Source organism: Oreochromis aureus, linkage group 7 (assembly GCF_013358895.1).
Source record: "Oreochromis aureus strain Israel breed Guangdong linkage group 7, ZZ_aureus, whole genome shotgun sequence".
Classification (NCBI taxonomy): Eukaryota; Metazoa; Chordata; class Actinopteri; order Cichliformes; family Cichlidae; genus Oreochromis; species Oreochromis aureus.
Window position 1 is genome coordinate 63362864 of NC_052948.1, and position 10086 is coordinate 63372949.

A 10086-nucleotide genomic window follows, 5' to 3' on the forward strand; every position below is an offset into this window, starting at 1 on the left:
CTGGACTGATCTGAGTTCAGTGAACCCAATGTTGTGTTTGAGATAGCTGAGCACTGTGACGCGCTATGTCATGCTGCTGGAAGCAGCCATCAGAAGACGCGGTCGTAATAAAGAGATGGACATGATCAACAACAATTCTCAGGTAGGCTGTGGTGTTTGATGCTCAGTTGGTACTAATATTTTGCTGAAAAAACTGTTTCTCAGTGTGGTCTTCTGCTGCTGTGTCTTGTGCATTCTGAGATGCTCTTCTGCACATCTTGGTTGTAATGAATCTTTATTGGTGTTATTTTTGCCTTCCAGTCAGCTCAAAGCATTCTCCTCATACATCTGGCATCAACGAGGTGTTTACACCCGCTCACTGGATGTTTTTATCTTCTTCAGATGATTCTCTATGAACCTCCTCTATAAAAGATGGGTGTGAGGGAAAATCTGGCACCAACACTCATGCCACATTTTGGTCACCTTGACCATGTCAGCATGCCTGAGTTGCTGCGATGTGATTGGCTGATTATTATTCATCTTAAAAAGCAGTTGAACAGGTGTATCTGACAAAGTGGCTGCTCACCAGATATGAGTGAAAAATTATTATAAACCCAAGATGTTGTAGGCATTTGTTTCACCTGCGTTAGTCATAGGTCCAAACTCCAAAGAAAGATCGTGAGTATTTTCACTTGCTGAAACATACTGGAAGCATTTGTTCATCAAATGTTTTTTTTACAAATATCTTTTAAAAAAAGGCAACACAACCTCATTTCCTTTACTCTGAATTTATAGTCGGCCTATTTTCAGAGAGGAAATTTCCCGCTGTCTCTTCTGAGCAAAGAATGATTATTTAGGCCTGGATTTCCTTTTAACTGAATAAAACAGTAAATGTAATATGTCCTTTGTTAGCAAATTAAGTTTGAGGTTTACTGGTTGACATCAGAACTATAGAAAAGTCAGCATGTGTGCGGATCAGGATGAAGAAAATAAAAACCCTGCTCTGCCAGAAACAAGAAGAAAAAGCTACAAAGATGAATATTTTAGAAAATATGACGACACCGTCTATTATTTTACAGACCCTACAGGGACATTTTAATGCCACAAATTGGAGAAAATATTCAGAAGAGTATAAAATACAAGATGATCCCAGATTACGTTTATATTTCTGGGAATATAATATTAAAATCATTTCCTTACACAAATACAATAAACATAAATGTTCTTTATGGGCCCAGAGCCGTCATGCTGCTGTTTGAAATGCTGTAAGATTATCTGATAGATTTGCATGTGTAACTTGTCTCAGTAATTTGCATGATAGCGAGAGAGGAGCAGGCGAGACGGGAGGAGGTGAACACAGAGCTGCTTTCAGCCACTGATCAGCTGTTTGTATTAGCACAGTTATTCATCTGTGCGTCGTGTCGGCAGACATAAAGTCACATTCAAGCAAAAGTGAGAAATGGGTCAAAGTAGCTGCAATAAAGTGTACATGCAGAAAATAACCAATAAATAATGAATACACCAGATTTCAGAGTCTTATTATAATCAGCGGCCCCATAACAGCTCATGTTGCTATCACTTGCTATGCTAACTCACAGAGTCTAATTTGTTCCAGCTGAGTGAACAAAATCTGCACTGTGCACTTTTTTAACAGCTGACTGAACTCTGTGGTCACTTTACATAAAGAAATAACATTAAGCTGTTTTTCTGTGTCTTCACATCCATCGACTGTATGAATGCAACATTACTGATTTCCTGTTTGTGCAGCTGAACACATCGACATATGATATTAACACAAATACACAACACATCGACTGGTGTGTAACGGAAGAGGATTTCCTAAAGCTGCAAGTGGATCAAGTGGCTCTACAGTGACGCAAAGACAGGGTGTGTTTGTCCTGACCTGAAAATAAAAGTTTGAGGACTGTTTCCCATAAACTGTTCAGTCAAGTGAGATTTACAGAGTGCTGGGACAGAGGAAGGCAATGGGCAGGTTTCTAACTGCACCTCTGTACATCATGTCTGTTAATTCTTCAGTTACTGATCCCTAAAGGTTATATTGGGAGATGTTTTTAGGGGGAGGATTTGCATACATTTACATGTAAGGCTGAGCTGTGACACACCAGACTGTGGTTACAATTGTGGGGTGTGGCAGAAATAAGAGAGGCCTAAAAGAGGCCCGTGTCTACAACTGAGCCAGATGCCTGACTGCTGGCTGCTGATGGCAAGACCCAGCCATTTTTTGGGAATGACAAGTCAGGTAAGTGGGTGTGAATTAACTGGCTCGCTTAACAAACAGCCGAGCTCAGTCAGTGGCTCATTCGTCTTCTGGGCCTGATAAAGAGATCCCGATAGTCTCTCAGTTTAAACCACCTCAGGTCAATGAGCTGGCGTAGACGTGAAGAAAAGGTTTCCTGGACTCTGTAATCCTGATTGTATAAGATAAAGGTCTAAATATATCTTACTTTACTCAGATTTCACAGAGTGTATATTTGTTAATAATTTGATTTGAATTATTTTGGATGAGGATAAAGTGTAAGATAATGGGGAATTTCAATTTTTACTGTACAATTCTGTTTAGTGTAATGTTTATTGTTAAATTGTATTTTCTTTCCTTATTTAATTTTTACGTACTGTTCCTTTAATACATGGTAATTTTGCACAGGGGGAGCGGTCGCGATCGGCACTGTTGAGTAACGGGACTTTAACTAGCTGTGGAGTCAAACAGTTTTCTTATTGTTTGGCAGTTTACTAATGGTGGGGGGAAAAATCGATACTGCGTAGTATCACAATATTTTGTTTGCTAATAATGTATCGCTACAGGGACAGCAGACATCGATATTTTGTTACAAAAACTTCCAGTCCACCAGATGGTGCGGCAGAGCTTTTTCTCTAGTGAGGTCAGCAGAGGTTAGGTCAGCACACGGGAAAGTTGATCAAACAAAGATGGAGGAAGAGAAAGAAATCAGGAAAGCGCCATCTGCATTTAAATCAAACGTCTTGATGTATTTTGCATTTTTTAACAATGATGGGACAAATGAAATGAAAATAAAGTACTTTGGGAATATTACTAACATGAGGGCCCATCTTACACGGCACCATCCAAAAATAGCGTTAACCGAGGACGGCAAAGCTAACTCTAAATCAGCTCAACTGAAAAATCAACCAACGCTGGACACTCTTAGCTTAGCAAAGCTATCTCCCAATTCAGAGCGAGCTAAGAAAATGGCACAATCTATCACTCACTTCATCTGCAAAGACCTGCGTCCTTACAACATTGTGGAAAACGAGGGCTTTTCTTACATGCTCAAGACGCTGGAACCCAGGTATGTGATACCATCACAACGTTTTTTTCGCAGACACAGCCGTACCCATTCTCTACATAGACATGAAGCGTAAAGTTGAGGAAAGTTTGAGCACACCAGAAAGGGTTGCATTAACTTGCGACGCATGGACCTCACAGGCTATGGATTCATGTGTGACTACAACATCTCATTATCTCACTGCAGACTGGCGACTGCTGTCTTATGTTCTCCAAACTCGAACATTACATGAAAGTCACACCGGTCAAACATTGCAGATCTCCTGCAAAATGCAGCACAGGAATCGGGGATTGCCGACAAAAATCTGGTGGTCGTCACCGACAATGCTTCTAATATGACAATTGCCACTCAGCTAGCGGGATACTTGCATGTGAAGTGTTTCGCCCATACGCTCAATCTGGCATCACAATGAGCCTTAAACCTGCCTGCTGTAGCCAGGGTCTTGGGGAGAGTGCGGCGCATAGCTGGGTTTTTCAATAGAAGCACAGTGGCAAACCACGCTCTGGAGCAAAAACAGAAAATGTTACAGCTCCCGACTCACAAGCTCAAGACCGACGTCTGCACGAGATGGAACAGTGCTTATGACATGCTCCAGCGTTTCCTTGAACAACAACCTGCGATTTGTGCAGCGCTGCTGTCCGTCGAAGTCAGAAAGAGTAGCACAGATATCTTTACTCTAAGTGAGACAGATATTGGGAATACTGAAGAAATTGTCCGGGCCTTGAAGTCAATGCAAGTCGCGACTACTGTGATGTCTGAGGAAAAGAATCCTCCTCTGTCTCTCGTAGCACCACTGCTAGCACAGCTGTTGCATGACACCCAGGACAACATTGGTGACACAGCGCTGGTCAGAAACATCAAGCAAAGTATCAGTCAAGATCTGAAGAAGAGATATGCCAGCACAGTCGAGAGGAACACCTTCTACACAGCATCAGCTCTCAACCCACGCTTTAAAACCCTGCCGTTACTGTCACCAGAGGAAAGATAGGAAACCTATGTCAGAGTGGTTGCTGAGGCTGTAACCCTTCAGGTAAGCAAACATTCTGGTGTTATAATTTAAATAACTGATCCAATAACCTGATCCAGTGAGAGATTGAAGATTCTGGTGAAGATCAGGGTGAGCTGGTGGGCACATGCTCTTAGCACCTTGCCAGGTACTCCGTCTGGACCGGCCTCCTTCCTGGGGTTCACTGCTAGGAGCACGTGTCTGGCATCCATTACAGTGAATGGAGCGGTGCAGGAACCAGGTGAGAATGAGGATGGGAACAGGGCTAAAGCAGATGAGTGCTGCTGTTGTGGTGTTTCAAAGCGGGCAAAGAAGCAGTTTATTTCCTCTGCCAGCGGCACACTCAGGTTTTCTGTTTTCACAGTGGTGCCTCTGTGGTTTATGATGTCTTGTATTCCCTGCCACACCTCCCGTGTGTTGTTGCTGGACAGGTGGGACTCGATGTTTCTTTTGTGGTCTGACTTGGCTTTTTTTAATTCACCTGACCTGAAGGCAGCAATCTGATCTGTGTGTGGGTTGCACATTTTTTTCTCTTCCAGAAATTGTTGTCAATTGACGAGCTCTTCTTGTTCCTGAATTATCTGGCAACCGGCTGTACACAAAGGGACCTTTGTCACAAGTTTAACATCCACAGAGCTACAGTGAGTAGAATACTTGTGTCAAGGTCCAACTTTTTGTACACTTTCCTTGGATCTGTCTCCATCTGGATGGCACCTGGCAGAGTGAGAGCAAACTACCCCACGGATTTCAGTGGGACTTATAAATATTACCCAGGTCATTCTTGACTGTACTGAAATGAGGTGCCAAACACCATCCTCCCTTCTGCTCCAGAGCGAGGCATTTTCAACTTTACTAGTCGCACTGTACTTTCAAAGCGCTTATTGGCATGTCCCCCATGGAGCAATGACATTTGTGTCAGCACTTTGTGAAAGGTCCATCAGTGACAAGGAGATTTTCCATCACTCCGGCATCACCTCCCTCCTGACGCCTGAGATGGATATAATGGTGGACAAAGGGTTTCTGGTAGATGAGCTAGTGCCCGGGTAAGTCCATTGCCCAGCCTTTTTGTCTAAGCAAGCTCAAATGTCAGACGTGGATGTCCTTAGAACCCAGTCCATTGCACGTCTGAGGGTCCATCAGGAGGGTTAAAGAAAACAAACTTTTTGACACTGTCATCCCTCTCTCCATTTCTTGGAGTATAAACCAGATTTTTACTGCATGTCTACTCACAAATTATCGATACGGACCCCTGGTCAAAAAATGGCTGGTTGATTTGAAGCTTGAAATGTGTGTAGTGTAGTCTATTTAGCAGTATGTGGGAGAAGTAGCCAGTGTTGGGAGAATACTTTGCAATTGTATTTAGTTACTGAATACTGAATTCTTGCCTTTAAACATATTTTGTAGCATATTCCAATACTTTGTCTAATCAGAATACTGTATTCTGAATACTTTGAATGCTTTTAGAATATTGTTATTATTCTAAATTCATGTATTTAGTTACTCCCCAACAATGGAAGTAGCAAATTTAGTTACTTAAGTAAAATTGATAAACAGCTAACACACCCTCTTTCCTGGTTAAAGTTCAATAATAAATCACTTGATGTTTTACTGTTACTCTGCAAATAAAACTGCCTTACTTTAACCGCATTGTCTATTGCTCTGTTCTGTGTGCTTCTTATTGACTGCAATAGATTTTGTAAAGATGCTCAATACTGTTTCCCTGGAATTCTGAAAGAAAAACACTTATAGATTTCCAATTATTAACCGTATTTGACATAATTTGAGTTTTATAACAGTAAAGATATCAACATCTTCTTGAGTGGAGACTACAAAATCGCACCATACCTGTAGTCAGCAGCTGGCCCTGAACTTGCCAATAATAGGCATGTGTTGGTTTAAGCTGCAATGCCCCACTGATGACCTTGAGGTAAGGTGCATCTACATAACTTTTAATGTTTGGACATTTAATTTCTACTAGGCCAAACTGAGGTTGCTCCAAGGGGTCAAAAATGACACGATCTGGTGATGCACCAATCCATGGTGCATCTGGGTGCACCACAAATCCACATTTGTAGTGGCTCACTCGTTTTATCTGACAGTATTCCCAGATCGCATCTGCCTCTAACTCTAAACCCCTCTTCATAGGGCCTGTCTGGTGAGTACCTTTTAAGATGGGTTCAGCCAGCAGCTCTTCAGAGGGCTTGCTCACATGACCGATCTCTCTAAAACGAGATGCAGTCACTCGTGGTCTCCGTAGATTATACCAATCGGCACACTCACTCTGCTCTCGCGTATGCTCCGGGGTCACCTCCAGACTTTTCATGTGCAGCTGTTGCTTCCTGGAACAGTCTTGCAGTGGCAATGATGGAGGAGGTGGAGCATTATAGAGGGTCTGCACTTTCTCTTTGGCTGGTTGCTGATAAGAAAGTGGACTTCCTTGTTGCACCTTGCCGAACAGTGACTCCACAAGTGGGATATCGTCACTTATTCCCATGCTACAGATCATAGGCCGGTCAGCATCAGAGAAAGTTTGGTACACTTCAGATACCCGCAGAACCGAGAGGTCAGGAAGGTCCCTGTAAAGGCCTTTGTACAGTTTGCTCCTGGATGTTAAAGAAAACACACACGCACATTTTAAATTTAACAGGAAATCTACTACAATTACAGGTACAATGATAGCAATATTTTGTTTTAAAATGAACATTATGACTAATGATTAGAGGTGTAAAATTCGAAAGACACCTGCTGAATGATATGTAACAAAAACAGATAATAATTTTAAACACAATTTCAGTTTTCAAATTAGAATTCAGATAGAATGTGATGATGTCATAGGGCCACTGGGGGACAAAACTTTAAATGCATAGATGCTGGAACAAGTCATTTTTATTAGTTGCTAGGCCCTATAACTCACTATATTACTACTAGAATATGCCTTTTAACTAAGTTGCCCTTATTGCCCTATCGAATGTTGTGATATTATCTGAAACCCCATCAGTAGCAAGCACTTACCGCACTCCCGCTGTGGTCTGTCTTGTTTTGGGTTTGGCAGAGAGCACAGCCATCTTCTCAACAGGGCCAGGCTTTATCCCCTATAACAATATGGTATAAATTTAATTATAAAATATAATAATAATAATACATTTTATTTGAGGGAGCCTTTCTAAAACCCAAGGTCACCTTACAAAAAAAAGTGGACCAAAAAAGTGGACCACATCAGTCCAGCTCTGAGGTCTTTACACTGGCTGCCTGTCCGTCAGAGGATAGACTTTAAAGTTCTGATGCTGGTCTATAAAGCCCTGAATGGTTTAGGACCAAAATACATCAGTGACCTCCTGACCCAGTATGAACCTTCCAGATCTCTCAGGTCATCTGGATCCGGTCTTTTATCAGTTCCCAGAGTCAGAACCAGACACGGAGAAGCTGCATTCAGCTTTTATGCTCCTTATATCTGGAACAAACTCCCAGAAAGTCTCAGATCAGCTGAAACACTTAGTTTATTTAAATCCAGGTTGAAGACTCACCTGTTCTCAGCTGCTTTTGAATAAAGCACCAAATCCACACTTTTAAGCTTAAATTTCAAAATTTACATTCTAACTACTGATTTTATCTACTGTTCTGATTTTTGATTTTATATACTGTTTTGTTTGTTTGTTTGTTTGTTTGTTTGTTTGCTTGTCTTAATCAATTTTAAATCATGCTTTTTATCTATTTTGTTTTTAATGTCTCTGTAAAGCACTTTGAATCACCTTGTTGTTGAATTGTGCTATATAAATAAATTTGCCTTGCCTTGCCTTACAAAGAGAAAAGACATCAATAAACAGTAGATTAAAATAGATTCTAATAAATTAAAATACAGAAACCAGCAAAATACAACCACAAACAAAAATTTAAAAAACCCCAAAAAACCACGATTTGACAGCAAGTAAAATCTGTATTAAAGCAAGTAAGCCAGTTTAAACAAGTAGGTTTTGAGTTGTGACTTAGATAAGGGAATCTATATTTCTTAAGGCTGAAGGAAGTGAGTTCCAGAGCTGAGGAGCAGAGCAACTGAAAGCTCTGTGGCCCATAGTGGTAAGGGAAGCAGAAGGAAGAACAAGATGAATGGCAGATGAAGATCTGAGAGAGCGGGAAACTGTGGTGATATGAAGCAGATCACAGAGATAGGGAGGGGCAAGGTTATGAATACACTTTTAAAGTTTATCCTGGCTTCTATGGGCAACCAGTGAAGCTGTTGAAGAATTGGGGTGATATGGTCTCTTAAGGGAGTACGAGTTATGACCCGAACTGCAGAATTCTGAAGAAGCTGAAGTTTATGGAGGGACTTATTGCGGAGACCAAATAGGAGGGAGTTGCAATAATAATAATAAGTTACATTAAAAATATTGCGATGATTGCACTCACCATAACTCTGGGCTTATGCCACTGTTGTTCACCTTCAGTGCAGCTTAACATCGGAGGAACGACTTGGACTTTCAACTGTGAATAGTGTGCAGATTGAAACAGAAGAGCAACACAAAGTTTCCACAAAGCTTTTCCAGCCTTGCACGTGCAGGAGAAGTGCAGCAGTTGCACAGGCTGCAAATCTTTTAGGACCACCTACAAAGTACAATATTTCAATGTATTTAATGCCATCAATGAATATCCTTATCCATTTCTAAAGAAAGCGTGTTTACCCACCTTATTTCTGAACAGCTCTCTGATATGACAGCCTGAGAAGATCCTAGCAACAATATCAATAGCCTACAGCCTATTACATTATGCATTATATACACTGAACCCAACAATTTCACACTGCCTCTTTTTCATGATCATTCGCTGAGTTTGTGAGATTTCTCTGTTTTCCTCATAGACACTCTGCCCTGACCACCACCTCTCCTGAGCCCTGATCGTTGTCAGACACTGCAGAAAAACAACAATTTTAGTAAAGTTAGTAATAGAATAACATGTTAGATGGTAAGTATAAGCACAGAAACTGTAATAGAAACATATATAGACCCTTGAAGCAGACGTTTTCATTAAAAAAATCAAATGATCAATTTTGACGTTTGAAGAGTGTAGATTGTTTGGTTGTTTACATCACTCAACACAAGAAGAACTGCATTACAAAATGAGAAGACACATTGTCCATGTTCAGAAGCACATCTCTGTATAGTAACAATTCATATGATTTAAACAGGCAAACGTTCAGCATTCAGACTACAGGTACTACAGGTGAACATTAGTCAAAGCCAGATGTTTCCCCCGTAAAGTCAACTTAGCGAGCACAGTCAAGTAGACACCTACACAGCATGTCAACAAACCGTGAAAAAAAGCCACAGGATATAAAAAAATAAATGACGATTGCTGTTAAGGGTCTCTATATATTAGTATTTACGAAGGGTATGTTGTGACTTACCTTCAAAATTATACCAATACTGAGAAATATAAAATTCGAATCCTTTTTCTCTTTTGCTCTGAGGCGTGGGGGAAAAACTATCGACAAGTTGATGAACATCATTTACAGATATATTGGGTAAATGCCCAAGACATCCAGAGAAATGTAAATCGCCGCTTGATTCATTCATTTGGTTGACTTATTTTGGACCATAAACAAGGTGCGAATATCACACCGGAAACGAAGCGCCCTACAGGAGTTTCTGCACCGGAAGTAGCATATGCTACACATAGTCAATTGGAAATTTAACTGCAATACATGGACATGAAATACCAGGAGAGGATTCACCAGTCAGCCCCTCAGCACAGAAAGTAGGTGCAGTTACTCGTGGCCAACACAGA